The 18,325-nt window shown below is 50.6% G+C and overlaps 1 protein-coding gene across 1 annotated transcript in view; it reads right to left on the reverse strand.

The window, feature by feature from the left end:
- KLHL29 (kelch like family member 29) overlaps positions 1 to 18,325 on the reverse strand; it is a 284,456-nt gene that overhangs the window by 182,994 nt on the left and 83,137 nt on the right. The gene's annotated exons all lie outside the window — the stretch shown is intronic.

An 18,325-nucleotide genomic window follows, 5' to 3' on the forward strand; every position in this document is an offset into this window, starting at 1 on the left:
CTGAGTTATGGATTCTCTCCTCAGTGCCAGGAGCCTCAGTTTCCCCACTTGCAAAGGTGCCTGCGGCAGCAGTAGGTAGACAACAGTGTGAACTACACTTAACCTCAAAGGGCCGGAAATGCTCAACCACCACACATGACAGTCCACCCGAGGGAAGACAAGGCGTCCTGGCAGAGGGGAGGGGACCAAGGGCATTTGTTCCCAGCAAAGAGGAAAGGCAAAAGGGTGTTCTGGAAATGACTGTGTCCTCATGGTGGTAGGTCAGCACATCAGCCGCCCAGAGCTTGCCCGGGGAGCTGTGGGTGGGCTGCCTGGGAGGAGACCAGGTCATGGCCACCACCAGGTTTCCAGCCACGTGCCAGCCCAAGGACAGCTTTCCCTCCTGGAGTGTACACAGAAGCCATGGTCCTCACAGGAACAGCTGGGCCTCAGCTCTAGCCACTTAGACTCCCAGCTCCAGTCTCCCTGGATGGAGACACTGTGGCTACCCTAGGGGTGGCTGCTGGGGCTTCAGAGCGTCTGGATGCTGGCCATCTTCACTGCTGGTGAGATCACAGTGTCCTGCCTGGAGCTCCAGGCTCCTCAGCCCCGGGGCTAGGACAAGGATGGAAGGAGGAGCCCCCAGTGGGTAGTGGGAAGGCCAGTGTAGATGCCCAGGTCACTGTCCCCTTCCGAGGAGCTCCTCCTTGTGCCTCGAGGTCCTGCTGTAAAAAGATGTGGCTCATAAGCCTCCGGAGTCCTCACCTCTGCTTGACCTTTGTCCAAATGTGAAAATTCCAGATGTCTAACATTTGTGTCTTTACTTTTTAAAAACATTACATATATATTTGTGTGTGAGGGGCCCTGGGTGTGGTGGCACATGCCTGTATTCCCAGTGTGACTTAGGAGGCTGAGGCAGGAGTTTGAGTCCAGCCTCGGCAACTTAGCATGACTATCTCAAAATAAAAAATAAAAAGGGCTGGGGATGTAGCTTAGTGATGGAGCGCCCCTGAATTCAGTCCTTAGCATCGAAAAAACCGATTTTGGATGCAAAACACTTCTGAAATGTATCAGGCCTTGTCTGTCCCCCGCACAGAGTTTTTGGAACATGCCTTCACCGCCCCTGATGACCTGGAATTGTTCTAAAGGACACTGTCCTGGCTTGAGCTGCCTGGCTCCTGCAGGGTGTCCCAATGCTTCCTTGAACAGCCTGACGAGGCCCTCAGGAAACACCTAGAATGCAGTTTGGCCTCTGCTCTCAGCCTGTGAGAGTGCTTTTCTATGGTCTTGCCAGCCCGTGGACTCATGGGGGCTGGAAGGAGAGGCTCCCTGCCGAGGAAGGGGAGACACAGCACGCATTCTATAATTCATAGGGCCTTGAGGCTGGCCCCTCCTCCGTGTAAGCAGAGAAGGCCGGTGGGCAGGACTGTGAGCTGGGTCAGAGATCTTCTGTCCTTTTCCTTGGTCTTTTGCTGGCAGCTGCTTTTGCTTAGGGTCTGAGGCTTCCTTTCTCCCCTGTGGCCTTATTTTATCCCCCAGGGGCTGGGTGGGAGCCAGAGACCAGATGGAGGGCAGCTTCTACCAAACAGTGAAGGGGACTCCAGGCCAGGGTTCTGCATCCTGGATAACCCAGGCTGTGGCAGTCTTGCTTATCAGATGGTGGCAGCAACATTGATAGGTGTACGTGAACCACACACAACTGACAGAACAGCACCAACATTGCTGGGCTTTTCTACATCTTCCAGTTCAAGTGTCTAAAACCCACTAAGGGTTTCCAGTCCGATCAGCAGTGATCATGGCAAATAGACAAGGACCAGTGGAGCCACAGGTGGTCAAGCTGGAAGTGACCTTAGTGGCCATTTACTCCAACCCCCTGGCTCAGATGAAGTGACTGAGGCACAGGCAAGAGAATGACCTATCAAAGGTCAGAGCCACATCAGAGACAGAGCGAGGAGTATCTGTGTCCTGCAAGCCCCAGCCCAGGGCAGAACCCTGCATCCGCCCACCTGCCTCTGCCCTTCCCTGCTGCGGTCCGACGTGTTTTAATTGCTACATCTTTCCTTCGTATGCCCTGGGGTAATTTAATAAAGGGTACAACTGTGACATTCAAACAAAGCACACACAGTTTAAAGTTATTTTTTTCTGATTAAAATCCTTCTGGTGAAAGAGGAAAATAAAATTGTGAAAAAGAGAAGCACAGGAAAAAAAAAAAGGAAGGAAGAATGGAAGAAAGAGGGAAGAAAAGAAAGAGAAAAAGGAAGAAAGGAATGATAAGGTCAGCCACTTCACACCTAAGCCCTGGTGGGATTCGAACCAAATCAAAGCAGTCAGCTGTGGAGGGTCACAGGGGAGAGACCCAGGAGGAGCTCAGCCTGCAGCCTGGCTGCTCCATCGGGAAGTGTCCACGGTGGCTAGCACAGTGCCCCTGGCAGATGAGCTGGACAGGCCATCAGATGAGAGGGTGCAGGTGGGAGCCTGACGCAGCCAGAGTAAGAACACACAGTGGTCAGCAGCATCGTGGAGACACGACGCACATCATCCAAAGAGATGAGCAAAGGGGCCAAATGGTGGTCTGAATACCCACTGACCGCCTGAGGCTGGAGACCCCAGCTGGAAGGGCTGAACACAGACGGGGAACAATGGGTCAGATGATGGGTTTGCAGTCTTATTTCTTGGGGGTCAGGAGATGAAGGGACACAGAAGCCAAAGCCATCCCTGTGTGCTCTCTTAGGCCCCCAATGAGTGGTGCCCTCCTGAGGAGCCAGGAAGTCTGGGGTCAAGGAAAAGGGAGGTGGTAGGTGTGGGGGAGCTGCTGAAAAAATCCACCTCCCTCCCAGGAGAAGCGCCCACCTGGGAGCCCCAGAGCTCCCCGCAGCACCTCAGGAACACACTGCTCTCTTTGTTTTGGGGCAGAATTGTGTTTGGGGCTGATGAAGCAGGCGATGAGTGGGCCTCTCTCGCCCTCTAAGCTGGAGTCCTGCTCAGCAGACACAACCAAGCCAGCCATCCTGGAAAAGTCCCGGAGTGAGCTTCTTGTCACCCATTGTTCTCGGGGTCTGGCGAATGTCTGAATTCCAGGTGTGGGGTGAAGCAGGGGACGCGACTTCCCAACCTCTCGCTCTGAACCAGGGCCCCACAGCCTGGGACGTTTCCCTGGCCTGGCTACTGCAGTCCCTCCGGGAGGAGGCAGCCCTTTTCAGTTTCAAAATGCAGGTGGTATTTTAAAAGACCTTACCACATTAAAATGCATGTTAAAACAAACCATTCAGTGGCGGCCTCTGGATGGGGCTTGCCTGGGAGGGTGGTGGTGGTGGTCTTCTTGTTCCTGAGACGGACGTGGGTTACGGAGGTCTGCACTAGTCCGTGCAAAACTGGTCGAACTGTACGCCTAAGACCCGGACGCTTCGTTGTACAGGAGTTATGTTAAAAACGTTACTAGAGAGAAGCTTCAGGCAGTCGGCGCTGGTGAAGAATGCCTGATCAATTGCCTTTCCAGATAAGGACAGCAACAGTTTAAAAAGAAAAACATTTTCCGTTTTACTAGTTTGAAAGAAAACTAAGATACTATAGCACTTTAAAGCTTCAGTAAATAAAGAACACTCAATTATTTTAAACTCTTTAAACCTGATCATCAGTGATTGGACTGAGTGATAAATGGATCAAGCATTTTAACCCAGAAGTCCTGCCCTGGGTGCCCACACTGCAGAGCCATGACCCTGGTTGTCTATGGCTGTCTCCATCCCCCACCCAGAGGATCTGCCTGTGTCCATACCACCTTCAGCGGTGGCTACAGTTAGGTTTGATTCAACTTGGATGAGCCCCTACTACACCCTGCTGCAGCACACGGTCTAGCAAGGAACAGACCCTGAGATCCCAATCTGAACGGGTAGAAGCTGGCCTGAAAGACCGTGCTGGGAAGAGCTGGAGATTTCTGACTTGACCATGGGCCACTCAGAATCTCCAAGTGACTCCTTTGTCCCAGATCTTCACCATGACCCAGTTCATCCCAGGACTGCCGCCCCAAACTACTGCAGGAAGCAATTTCAGCTCATCAGGACGCTCATCAGCTCTCCCCAGGCTGGCCACCGCTCTCACAGACAGCACGCCTGGGCCTGGAGACGCTGCTCGGCAGACAAACAGATGCTATTTCCACTTCTGTTCTCATTAAACAGTAGCATAATCATGATTTATCAAAATATTCAAATCTTGAAAAGCATGGCAAAGTGCAACCTCGTGAACTGAACTTGAAAAAGCTACTCACTCCATGTGCATGATTTGAAATCCCGATTATTTTATTTTATTTTTTTAATTGAAGAGGATGTGAAGTTGGGAAAAGCAACTAGGTTTTAAGAGGCTTTTTTTTTTTTTTTTTTTTTTTTTTTAGAAAAACTAAACTATGTTTCCAAATTCATGTCCAGTTTATTTTATTTTTAAAACTAAACCTAGACATCAACTTTCAAAGCATCCAACAAGTTTTTAAATTAGAGAAAATTGTGTCTAAAGTGGCTTCTGAGTCACAGTCATTGTCCAGCACCTAAGTATTACTGTTGCTGTCAGAGAGCCTGTTTCCCCACCTGTCTGCTGGGGGAGGGCAGGTGGTTGGTGGTCAAGGGGTCTCTATATATTGAGGACAGTTTTCCTAACATTAGTCCTGATTGTCAAAACCACAAAAGTAGGATCTAGTAAAATGAAACTGATGGGCAGCACAAATTCGTGAGATTTAAACACAACAAGATTATACCAAATTAAGTGAAAGCGTGGCAGTCAAATGTTCTCCAGGGCTCTGATCATTTACCTGTTTTTTTTTTTTCTCCCCATTTTTTTTTTTTTTGGTTTGACTCTCGAAGATCCCTCTGTACTCTTTCCAGACTTCTGAAGTCCTCTGCTTGTCTCATGTTTCTCCTTTCCCACAAAGCCCTGCTGGACTCCCTGCCTCTGCTTACCTTTGCTAAGAACACACCACCCTGTGCCCTTTCTTGACCTGGCGACCTTCCTTGACCCTTCCCCTTCCCTGGGGATGCTCTGAAAACCTCACTCCTCTGTCCCTCCCTGGCCATGCTGAGAATTGTTGGGAAGAGCCTTCCCTTCAAGGCAGGGAGATTCTCCATCACTGTAACCTGGCTCGGGGAGGGCTCAGGACCTGCTGTCCAAGTGGGCAAGTATTCCCAGGTGCATGGGGAGTATCGTTAACCCAATGACTCTTGCAGTGCTAAACCCAAAGCAAATGAACTTCAACGCACTGATAACCTGTCTACCCTAGCAAAATTGAACACCTCCTGCTCATGTGTTCCCCCATCTCAGTGGACAAAGACTCTATTTCCTGAGAATGAGCCTCAAAGATGAAAATTCAAGAACCCAAAGCACAGCAAAGATCCTCACAAACACCGTGATGGCTGTGCGGTCCTCACACCCCTCTCTCATCCCCCAGGAGTTAAAGGGCCTGGAGACTCTGGATCTCAGAGTCGTATCTGACTTCTCCAGGACTGGGGACAGGCAGGCTGTTTTAAGCTCCCAGGGGCTGAGTTTCCGTTTTTCTCTTCCAGGCTCTGACTTGCTCCAGCCGCCTCTGTCCTTCCTGGCATCTTTGCCCAACTCCCAGAAAGAAGTCTGATTGCTCAGATGGAATGGAGATTATGGTTACCCAGAGCCAGGATACCTCCTCCAGCCCCTGAACACCCAGCCATTGCTTGGGTCTGCCAGCTCTGAAGTAAGAGACTAAATATACATCCCAGTCGTCTTGACTTCCATCAAAAGGAGAAAGGCATTTTCAAAGGAATTTGATAAACATCAAATTGCCCCAGTTTGCCCACTTCCTGTGAGTGGTGGCCAGGGGCCCCCCCAATTCCCTCCCAATCATCCTCTGGAAGGGAGTCAGAGGGCACATTCAATATGCTACTTTCCAGCTATAAGAGACCCCACCACGCTGGGCTGGAGTGAGCCTGTAGCAGCAAGAAATCAAATGGAAAGTGGGTAGCCAGGCAGGATGTCAGTGAATAGGTCCCCCAAATCCAAAAATAATAAAACCTTGTAAAACCATTTCCTTGGGCAGCTGCAGTAGAGGAAACTTCATGCTGCAGGAGAGAAAAGGGCTTTGGGGGAACCCTGGTGTGACCTCCTCCTAAGTCTAATGCAATTCTCACAAGCACTAAAGGGAACACGCTTGGTCGCAGGGACCTCCGTAGGCATTCAGCCCATTCAGTCTGATTTTCAGGATAATTTCTGAGAGTTCTGTATGCTCTGTCACTTTGAGCAATAGAAAGGGACAAAGTGAAAGATCTAGAGTCTTGGGAGGCACAGAGCAGGCTCACTCGGGCTCTGCCTGGAGTCTTCTAGGGTTATTCTGCCTAATACAACGCCTACTAGCCAATGTGACTGTTTCAATTAAAATTAATTTAACTTAAATGGCATTAAAAACTTAGTTTCCCAGTCACATGAGCCACAGCCTAAGCACTCGATAGCACTTGACAGCACAGTATACGACATCTCCATTACTGAGGAGGTTCTGGGCTGTGGACAGGGCTGTTCCATGACAGGACTGTTCCAGGATGTCTCTGACCTTTCTGAATTTCCCAACGGAGGAGGCACTGAGCAAACCAGGTATTGGCCAGAGCAGGGCCAAGTCCTTCCACTTTGCTTTCCAACTGTGTAGCCCTTCTGGAGCCCTAGAGGAGGGGCCTCCTCTGCACCAGGGGATTTAGCCCCAACTTGCTGCTTTGCAGGGCAGGCAGGGGAAGCACCAGGCAGCAGCCTCGGGCCTGGCTGGGCATTTGCTCTGATCTGCCACAGCCACCTGGACATCAGTGTACCTCACTGGGGCCCCAGCCCCCTAACCCCAGGTCACCGAGGTCAAGGTAGAGGGCACAGAATGGAGTCTGTAGGCGGATTTCAAAGGAGGGAGATATACCGTTGCCCAATTCCAGATGTTCTGGTTTTTGTGGAAATTTTGGCCTCCTTAACCCAGGGATGACTTTTGCATCCCAAAACCAACCAACCAACCTATCCTGCTCAGTGTTTGAGACTGAGAACCCACAGGATCTTGATCACTATCAGTGTGTAATTTTTATATTGAATACTAGAAATTTGCTATGAGAGTAGATTTCTGGTGTTTTTCACACACACACACACACACACACACACACACACAAAGGGTAATTAAGTGAGATGATGGATATGTTAGTTGACTTGACTACAATAACCCTTTCACTATGTACAAATATCAGATACCTGTAAAGTTAAAAAAAAAATCCTGGGATTCTGGCCTGAAATCCTGAGTTCTGGACCAATCTTTGTCCCAGAATGCTCTTCATTCAGTGCTCCAGCATGCAGGCACCTCCATGGTTGGTTCCCTAAATCTCAGTGCAGAGGAAACAACCCACTAGTAACTACCTTGTGCTCTCAGCTCAGGGTCCCCTCATGTCATCTGCATGAGCCTCAGCCTTTGTCCAGCCTCTTTCTTGGCCCACAGTTTCGTTCTCCACAGAGTTTCAGGCTACATGTCTTTAGGACCTGGCAGAAGGTGCTCTGGGGCCAGGGAACCTTCCCTGACTGCCCAGCCCTCCATGCCTCTCCCTTCACAGCCCCTACAGCACCTGACTGGTCCTATCAGGTGAGTTCCTGTTTACCTCTGTAACCTGGGCACACAGGAGGCTCATCACAGGTGAGGGATTAATGCTGGACTGCTGGACACCCCACAGCCTGTGGACCTGGAAATGCTCTGGGGGTCACGGTAGAGGGAGCTCAAGCTCTCTGCTTCATCCAAGGGGCAGGGCTGGGTAACTGCTGGCTCCAGGAAATCTGGCTCCCTCCCTAGTCCTAGTATGTCACCTCCCTAGTAAGAGGTGACTTACTTTCATCTTGTGTTCAAGTAATTACAGCTGCTAAGAAAGAAACCAACCCAGCTGGAATGTGCAAGACTAAAGGGAGTCAGGAATTTCGTACCAAGAGCAACAGCGCGGCTGGGCAGAGGTGGCTGTGATTGGACATGAAGTCATTTCTAAAGGGCTCACGGTGTTTCTTTCCCTGCCCTACGAGGGCCTCATGATTCTTCTATGGCTGCAGAACAAATATAACTGTGACTTATGTTTCCCAATTTACGGAGCTGATTTCATGTGCTTTCAACAGGAATATGATATTTCTGACAATCACAATTCTTTTAGATACTATGTGGTGTTTGGAGGGCAAATGTCCCATCTGCCATATGCCCTGATTTGTGTGTAGGGCCTTCCAGGTATGAAAGACACTCTCATAGAAATGCAAATGGCAGCATGTAGGAAGGCAGAAGCCCGAGCCCCTGGGTTTGCATTCAGTCAATAACCTACCTGGCAGCCCTACCAGGGAAGTCAGGGGAAGAGGGAGAGATGGAAAGAAATGCACAAAGCAGAGAGCTCCATGGTCTGGGCTCTGGATGCCCTGGGGCAGCTCTGGCCCTCTCTGCATGTCGGAAGCCCCCTGAGCCCTTGCTTGCTGCCTCTTGAAGGGGGAGGTGTTGTGGCTGTGTGCTTCCTGCATACCTCTTTCCAAATTTAAGTTCTTGCAATGAACTGAGCAGGAAAACCGGTTGTTTCAACAGTTTGATGATGTTCTAGGCCTTAGATTCAGAGGTAGAATGGGATCATGGGTGTTTGTCTCATTGTTAGGTTAGAAAACAGATCTAAATGTTGCATATATATTTTGAATTTCTCTAATGATGTACCAAATTGTTTGTGGTATCCAGGGCTGTGAAATCAAATTTCTAAGATCATTCTGGCTGTGGGGACTGCTATACAGACATCATAGCAGATAGGGTAAGCGGAAGAGCTGCTTAGCATCAGGTGTGCAGCTCACTGCCCCAAGAACAGCAGCAAAGCCCAGGCAGTGGGACACAAGCAGCCAGGTGGAAAGATCACTCACCTGAGGTCATGTCCTAGGTGACTGGCTGCAGCTTGGGCAGAAGGAAGAGTGGGGCCAGCAGAATCAGCAGCAGCTCCTGGATTTAGTTTATAAGTAAAAACAAGCAGTGGGGGAAGAACAGCTGGTGTTGAGTCTGGTGCTGGGATTAGTCTGCAACACTAATCACAAGAAGTGGAAAAAATTAGGAGGTCCTGCCTGCCAAGGAGGTTTTCAAACACATGCGTGTGTAGCAGTCGCGGCAGGATTAGGCTCTCCCAGTGCCAATGAAGTAGGTGCCCACAGCCACAAGCCAGAGCCCATTCCTGGGCAACACACCCGGAGCCCCAGTTCCACCGACACAACCTGAGAAAGGCCATCACCCTGTGGGAGCCGTGGGTGCCGTGGAGGTGGTATGCCGGGCCATGCTGCCAGAGCTCCTTGGCGATGTCCTGGGAGAAGCCGGGACCAATGGGGAGTGGGAGAGAGAATGTCCCTGGTCCCAGGGGATATGGCAGAGTTGACAGGTGCACTCGATGCTGCCCAGGGCAGAAGAGAATGAGCATGTACTTTATGGGTTTACGTGAGATGATGTTCAGGACTTCACAAAAGCAAAGATTGAAGCCCAGACAGACAACGGAAGAGAGTGGCACCCCTCTGCAGCACACTGCACGTGTTCAGGGCCAGCAGAGGCAAAGGCCTAGACTCATCTTGGTAACAGGCAAGGCATGGATATGACTGGGGGCTCCCATGACCTCTGTGGCCTGCTTCCACCTTGAGCAGTTGCCTCTCACCGTGGCCTCCTTCCAATAGCAGTTCTCAGAGCATAAGAGCCTCAGGGACTTGGACCTGGAGCTGAGATGGGAAGGCATCCGAGGAGATGAAACAAGCCTCCTGTCTCCTAGAACCAGGCCAGAGCCAGGCCAGTGTGAGACCAACATGAGTGGGACCCTCATGGAGCTGGGAGTGGAAGGAGGTGGAGAAGAAAAGTAGGTGACAGGTCACCAGAAGCCATCATGGACTAGATGGGAGCAGAGGGAGATCCCCAGCTCCAGAGTCACGACAAGGAGTCACCCACTCTACTGCCAGGCCTTTGGGTGAAAGAGACTCCGTTCTCAGCCCTCTCTGGAGAAGACTCAGCAGTCTGTAAGGAGGTCCCTCCCATCCTGGGTCTTGGACAGGTGCCCAATGGATATTCATGACAAAGCACGGTTCTCACAGCAGCCGACTGGGCTCATTTAGATTTGGCATGCACAGAGCTGGAAAAGATGCTCAGCCTGTGGCGCTGCTGTTCCCAAGAAGCTTCTCCTTAAGGTCACAGGGAAGCATTCCTGCGGAGGAGCGACGGGGACAGATGTTCCCGAAGTCCTTCTTCGCCTCTCCGAGCTCCCCCAAACCCTCATTTTGGTGTTGCTATTTGCTTCTACAAAATGTGGAGCTTTTCAAAAGACATTCAGTTTCCTTTGTTGCTATTCAGTTGCCATAGTCAATTAAAATCTATCAATGCCCCTGAATAAATTTGTGCTAGGTGAAGAAAGAGCCTCGGCACAATCTCTCGACATGATCTCTATTACCTTATGTTACTTTAATAGCTAGAGTAATAGTTTGTTATTAATGGAATTAAGCAATTTAGTTCAAGCTTCCCAGAGGTCTTATAAGACAACTATTATAATTTGTATTCTCAGATTTTCCATTGAGTAGATGCCATGTGTTTTACATTACTTGCTAATGTTTCGAGAGATAGCAGTAGTATATTTAATATCTGGCTTTGTTTAATGATTCTAAACCTCTTTCAATGTAGGTAAGTGCTGCTGGAATTTTGAGCAGTTTAAAAGTCTACACTGTACAAATAATTATCTTGAATATTATTCAGCCCAATTTCAATTTGTACTTCTACTTCTTCATCTATCTATCCTGAAAATTTGACCCCAAATGTGTTTTCCAGTTTTCTCAACAAAAAAATGATCTCCTTCCCTCCAGAGAAGGCCAGAGAACAGTGCACATGCTTCAAGTGACCACCCAGACAGACGCACACATGTACACATGTGCGCGCGCACACACACACGCACACCGCGCACGCCAATTTAGCATGTTTGAATAGAGTCATATTTAAACTAAGATTTCAAAAATGTTTCTCGATGGTTGCAAAACCTGTTTTTAGAAGAAATAAATGTATTCACTACATTATGAAACAGCTTGAGAAAACAAGATCTTACAATGTACACCATCTCTGTATTTAAATAGTTTCATTTCTATTCATGAGCTCCCTGATTAGATACATGGAAAATATCATCAGTAAAATATGAATAATTCTGACAAATTAATAGCCGATTTTTTAAAAATGAAAATATGTGTAAGCATCTCATTCTCATTAGATAAAGCCGCCATCGGGGCTATATGAAAATCGTGGCCCGCCTAGCCATGGCACAAATCCCTCTTAAGCAGCAAGCAGCAGAGAAAGAACAGCCCCCAGCCTGGGCCCTCCCGGGAGCTGAGCTGGCGGGAAAGGGCAGCATTATTTGCAAGATTGGGTTGGGGCAAACACAGCCTGGTGCTTGCACAAGCGCTCTACTTCGTGCCATTCCATGAGGGAGGCAGGGCAAGGGCGATGGAGCCGTGAAATGTTGCAGCAAGAAAGGACCTTGGAGATCATCTCATCCAACTGCCCATTACGCCCTGGACTATTTCCATGGTTGAAGACCAGGGAAAGATGAACGTGATTCCCCGAAGGTTACACACTACGTCTGGGAGAGGATGGACTTGAATTCTGGCTTTGGGGTCCAGAATTCAATGCTGTTTCTGCAGACAACATCAAGATGAAATATACGTACTGGTTACCTGAGTGCCTGTCATGTGCCAGCAGCTGCATGGGCAGAGGGGACAGGCACATTGACCAATGAAACGGTCCCCAGCTCCGAGAGAGTGGGAGATGAGATGCCGTGCTGGAAGGAGTGATTACTTTGAATGAGGAAGGCTGGTCTGCACTTGGCTCTATCATCTCCTTGCTACGGGACCTTGAGCATGTTACTTAATATTTTTGAACCTTAATTGATTCATCTGTAAAAATGTGAATAACTCCTGCGTGGCAGGGTTACTACAAGGCACTCAAGAGGTTGTGCTAGTTAGAGTTCTTTTCTTTGACACCAGCTCATGTGAAAGGAGGAATGCTGGAAGCGGTCAGGAGCATCTAGAGAGCCCCAGGGACTCACTATGATTTGCTCTGCCCCTCTTGCTCCATGTACCCCTTTCCTTGGGACATCATCTCCCTTCTTCCTGCCTTTCCAATCAGTCTTTGAAACTCAACTCTGGGATGCACAGAGGCCCAGAATAATTGCTAGAGTTTTGCATCTGCATTACCATGGGGTTAAAGGGCCAGCCCCAGGTGGACCTGTCTCGTTCTCTTAGTTTCCTAGTTCCTACTCCAGAGGAGAGAAATATGATCATTTCAGCTAATTTCTTAAAGTCAGAACCAGTGGATCCTGTGTTGCTGGCCAGCCAATGGAAGCACATCCTTGGCTTCTGGTTTCTGTCCTGGTATAGTCAGCTGAGGCTGGAGGGCTGGGTCACGTGTCCTACCATCAGACATCAGGGTGGTGGGTGAGCTGCAGGTATTTTCAGCAGGTGGGGTGGGCAAGGCTGGTAACCCCAGTCATGTCTAACACAGGAGGCCCTCAAAGGTTCATTTCCTCTCCTGCACTAGCGGTGTGGACAGCACAGCAGGGAGCAAAGGGAGGAGACCTGGTGGGCAAGTCCAGAGAGGGTGACGGGAACATCATTCCAGGCAGAAGAAACAGCACAGTGAAGAGGTCTGAGGTACTAGTGTGTGCTCGTGTGGTGTGCTTTCAGCACAGGGGAGGCACAGGAGGGTCTGTACTTAGCCTGCGAGGACTGGGGAGACTGGCAATGTGACTGGGGGTGGGGAGAGTCTGCAGAGTAGATGGGAGGGGGAAAGTTGGAGGCTGGGAGACCTCGGCAGTTATCCAGGTCAGAATTGGGGAGAGCTTGCTGAAGGAATCCAAGAGCAGCAGGGACGGAGGGGAAGGACAGGGAGGGACGATTAGCAGACAAAGCCTGAGGAGTGGAGATGGACAGGTGACTAGAGACTGAGTAGGGGGTGTTGCCATTCCAGAGGTGGGGGGTGGGCAGGAAGAGGAGTGGGTTGAGGACAGAGGATGAGATCTCATAGCATCTGAGGGGCATCATGGTGGAGGGGCAGGTGGACATGTTGGACAGAACCCTGGGGACAGATCTGGGAGTCACCAGTTTATAGGTGAGGGACAGGAGATCAATAGCACCTGAAGGGCTGTAAGAGAGTGATAAGGGATTCAACTGCTCTGCTGGGATGAAAAGCAGCCACCTGAGAGTAAGTGGATTAGGAGCTGGCTGAGGGCCCAGCTGGTGGGCGCCTTGACCAGTGGGCACTATCAGCTCTGGGACTAAGACTGACATCCCCAGCCCCTTCAGTTTCCTGAGGCCACTGTGGACCCTGCTATTCCTTTCCTGGAGGGCCTCTGCCTCCTCTCTGCCTTCTCCCAGCAGGAGTAAAGAACAGCTGGAGAAAATCCTCCTGGACCCCAGGCTGCCCTGAAGATCCCTGCCTGTCCATCTGTGATTACAGGCATGAGAACAAGCTCAGGGGCTGCTGTCACCCACATACCCACCTGCAGGGTGCAGGGACAGGAAGACACTGATCATTGGAATCTTCTGTCCTCTTAAGGGCAATGGGCTTCCATAAAGCAGGGATGGGGGCTGCTGGTCTCCCCAGAAGCTGGGCAGTACATTTCACCCTTGGATCTGATGTGAAGAAGGTCGGAGGGTGAGGCCTCCTGGGCCAGCCCATGGTGGCCCTCCTGACCCTACAGGTATCCCTGTGACCCAGTTCTGGCGTGAGGGGTTTAGGCTGGGAGCCCGTCCATTTAACCAGTCCTGAAAGGAAGGTGGCGCATAAACTAGCATTAATATTGAACGCCTGCTGCTGTGTTTACTTTCATAAGTCCCAACTTCCCATAAATCCAAGTCAGAATCAATCATCTTTTATGGAAGTTATTAATGGCAATTCCATTATTTAAATCCAATCAATGAAGCACCCCTCCCCCCACTGTATGGGAGCCAAGTGGTTTCGGTGGGGGAGGTGGAGGTGGTGGTGGTGGTGGTGGTGGTGAGGGGGTTTGACCAAGTGATGGGAAAAAAAAAGTCAAATGACCTTGGTCACATCTCAGTATTACATTAGATAACTGCTTAGGAAAAAGGGTTTGGTTTCTCTCCATTTCTCCTCCAGAGTAGGAAGGTTTTAATTCCGATGGCCTAAGAAAAATAAAAATCCTTCTCTTGCATTCATTATGTGCTGTCCCAGTGCTGTCAGGGCCACTCAGCGTCACTGCTTTTTAAACTCAGTAACCTAGCTGTCGCGATCTACCGCTTCCCAGTCAGATTTTTTTAAGCCACGAATCCTAATCTTCCAGGAACTGGCTTCAATGGTCTACAAAATAGCCAACCTTTAGCAGAAAGAAGTGTGTGTGGGGGGTTTTCTATTCCCAGAAGTAAAAAGGCACAAAACAAGACAAAAGCTGACTGGTCCAGGAGATCAAGAAGCCAATGGAAACTTCCAAAGCAAATATGAACCTGCACAGGTGCCCTTGCTAGGGCGGTCCCCCTTCCCATGGCTGCTTACGAAGTGAGTGAATGGAGTAGGGATGGGAATTCCTGATTCACCATCAGCTGAGGCAGGCTGGGAGAACCAGCGTAAGTCATGTGCACAGGGGTGGATAACCAAGGGCACTGTCCTTTCAAGCCCAAACGTGGGACCTGGCGTGGATGAGCATTCTTACACCACCTGAAAGGCCTCCCTCTTTTCCTCGGTGACTCACTCCTTCCTTTAGGACTAGACAGCCCCCTCCTGGTGACGCGCTGGCTCCCTGGCCAGACCCTAGTGTTGCCATTTTCAACTGTGCTGCTCCAACATATGCCCTCGTCCCTAGCCCTCAGGGGCCACGTTGGTGCTATGCTTGTAGAAGGGTTACTGCCACCAGCATGGCCCCCTGGAATGGAGTCTTGTCTCATGCATTCGCCTGAAAGCTGTGCTTAGGAGGGAGGAGAGAGGCTTCCTTGGGGACAGATTCAGCGGGACAGGATTCTGAGAACGCTTCAGCATGGCAGGAGGTACACTAGGACTTGTGACTCACCCTGCCTTTGGAGGCGGCTGGGGACTAGCTGTTCTCCATTTCCACTCAAAACAAAACAAGGGAAAATGGGCTTAAATTGCAGCAAGGGAGATTTAGGTCAGATAGAAGGAAAGCCTGCAGGACTCTGGGAGCTGATGGAATTTCTTTCCCTGGAGATCTTTGGGAAGAGGCTTTAGTGACAGGGACGATTCATCCCCAGGGCTTACTGTGGAAGGAGGAGGAAGGCAGCTGGCCTCACAAGTCCTCCCTCCCCTCTCCCTGACTCCAAGCCTGCCATGACTTTTCTTCCAAGAGCATCACTTAGCGCCCGCAGCACCCTCCCTGAGCAGGGGAAGACGCAGTGCTTGTGAACACGTGCATCATCCTGCATCTTTTCTTGGGGCTGTCAGAGGTCGTACTTTCGGTTATAACTCACAGAAATGCCATGCTATCTGCCCTGTGACACAAGATTCACTCCTATGGCCGGGCTGAGAACTACCCTTACCCCTGTTTAAATAATAGTTTCGTTCTCTGTCAGTCCGCAACCAAAGCATTCAAATCCTGACATAATGGGCAGGAGCTGCTGACCACAGAAGTGGGGCTCTCCGATCTCCTTGGCACCAGCCAAGCCCCAGAGGAAGAGAAAGTACCAGCACCTGGAGCAAGACCCTGATGGTGGATTTGGGGACATGCTCCTCCCTCTTCTTTGCAAGAGGTAGAAGGTTTCTATCAGTCCCCAGTGATTTCCACAGGCAGGCAAGGTCAGAAGCACTGCCAAGCCTGGAGGCAGATTTGTGGCCTGCCTGTAGCTCAGGTGTGGGACTTTCTAGATGTGGTTTCTTGCAGGCGACACTCCCTGCTCCATTTCCTCTCCTACACTTGTTGTTCTCGTTCTTACTTTGATTTATGGTGTCTTAATGTGTCCTTTTAAATCCCCTGCAGTCCTTTCTGGAACTCTGCTAGATTAAACAGAACAGAAAACTTATGCTGTTCCCTTCCCTGGGCCCAGCTTCTGCCCCAGTACCTACCCCTCTTCCCTGGCCCCAGGAGCTGGGTCAATGGCCTATGTTCTAGGAATCCCATTGGGGGAATTGCAGCCAGTTCTGCCAAGAGCCCTCCAGGGCCTCATAGCAGAGGTTTGGTGAGTTCACAGCATCTATGTGCTGGAAGGAGGCTGGTGATGGCCAGAGAAGGCTGTCAGTGTCATTTGCCCATGGATGGCCATGCTACCCTTCTGTGCCCTCCTGATCTACTCCATTTAGCTCTGCACCAAAGAGCATGCAGAGCTGGAGGGCAGAAGGCAGGGGATGCTCAGGGTGGAAGGTCCCCCCATCCTGGAAGCAAGGAGCTCAGGACCAGGGCAGGGGATATGTCATTGTGGAAGGCTGCCAATAAGTCAGGGCCAGACTTTTCAAGAGGCAATTCTATTCAAAGGGACAGGAGGATTCCAGCTGTTCTAGAAAGCAGCAAGTGACCCATTCACCTGCCCATGCCTTGGCCAGTCCTGACCACTCTGCTAACTGTGGGAGGGGAGGTTAAAAGGCCAGAAGGGGCCTCACCTCGGGCTGGATACCGCAGTTATTGAGAAATGAGCATTCCTGAGAACCACTGTGGCCACTTCTAGCACATAGTCCAGCCGCAGTGGTTTGTGCTACATTCCAGATTGTGACAATCATAGGGCCTAGCATCCAGCAACCCCACCCTGTTCCTTAAAGTCTCAACTCAGAGCAGCTCTGGTTGCCTACAAAGGAGTATGGAGACCTTTTGAGACTCCAGGCCTGGCAAGATTGCTGTAGCATGGATGCCAACCGTGTCTGCTGGGCCCCCACCTGGGAGAAAGAAGATGAGGGTGGAGTACGCCCTGGCATCCTCCAAGTCTGGAGCCCCTGGGGGGACCTCAGAGGAGGTCTCTGGAGTAGTGCTGGCCTTGCTGGAAGGGTGATGGTGTGAGTGGAAGAAGGGGTGCTCTCAGCCTGCAGCCAGGGCTCAGGGCATCTGGGTCAAGAGCCTCTTGGCCAGGATGGAGTTCCCCAAGAGAGCATGACCAGAGACTGCAGTCTCTCCGTGGCAAGCAGAAATCCAGAGGTCCACCGGAAGATGGAAATTCAGGGTTAGCATCTTGAAGACACTAAGCCTCTCCTGACCCTCCCCAATGCCTTTGGTTTGGCCTCCAAACACCACTAAGAAGCCTATTGACCTACCTAATTGGCCGGTCAGACAGATGAAGCTGTGGCTGTGCCTTTGTGAGCCTGTCTGGGTAAAGGAGGTCAGAGGGGGGCACACAGGCTTCCAGTGCTCACCGTCACCCTGGGGAGGCACAGTCATACAGACAAGGGCTGGAAAAGTGAAAAGACACTGTGGATCATAGTAGGGGGAGTGGGACACATTGGCAAGAGTGATAGCTCTCATATCATACGAGCCTTACTTCCACACCCAGGGTTTTCTGATGAAAAGATCCTGGCAAATCAGTTAGCCCATCTAAGCCTCAGTTTACTCCTCTGTAAATGGGACAGCAACGTATCTATGTTGGCAGGGTTGCGGGGAGGACCCAGGAGAAGGCACATTTGCAGATTGCTCAGCACAGCCGTTGATGCTTGGCCCTGGTCACAGACACTGTGCCTGAGCTCTGAGCTTAGGAGCTTGCCAATGCTTTGGGCCAGCTGGTGGGGGACAGCTTCAGAGTGGAGGCAAAGCTAACACCAGAGGCCAGGAGGAGCTGCCTTTCAAGCCAGAGCTGATCATTGTGAGACCCTGGCCCCCGCCAAGCCTCATTCCAAATGGATTATTGTTTATTGGCAGCTTATCCCATCTCTCGGGTTATGAATTATTTACCAGATAATGACTTCATAATTGTTAATGAGAGAGGCCCCAAGGACGTGCTGACATACCTTCTGAAGCCACAGTGCTAATTGTGGAGTCCCAGAAGCTCCCATGTGGTCATATCCAGAGTGTCACTCTTAGGGACAGAGCCTGACTGGCTCTCTGGGATTGGTCATGATCTAACCCCCTCATGATACAGATAAATAAGAGGGAACCCAGTGAGGGGCAGTACACACTTCCAGGTCTCAAAGGTGTTGGTGGCAGCCCCAGGTGGGATGGGGCTACCACCTGATGGCCATCTGTCACTGTCTGGGTTTAGGCTTCTGGGTCACTCTGTGGGCTGAGCAGTTCAGGTCCTCTTAGGGGTTGTAGGGCAGATAAAATGGGGTGTGATAGGTGCTTGGAGATTCCTCTCCAGACAAGAGTAGGACCCTAGCCAGGGTGGCCTAGAGGAAATTGGAACAGGATAGAGTCCAGTGGCTGTTCAGGATGAAAGGGGC

Source organism: Spermophilus citellus (genome assembly GCF_964194105.1).
Source record: "Spermophilus citellus genome assembly, chromosome: 13".
Classification (NCBI taxonomy): Eukaryota; Metazoa; Chordata; class Mammalia; order Rodentia; family Sciuridae; genus Spermophilus; species Spermophilus citellus.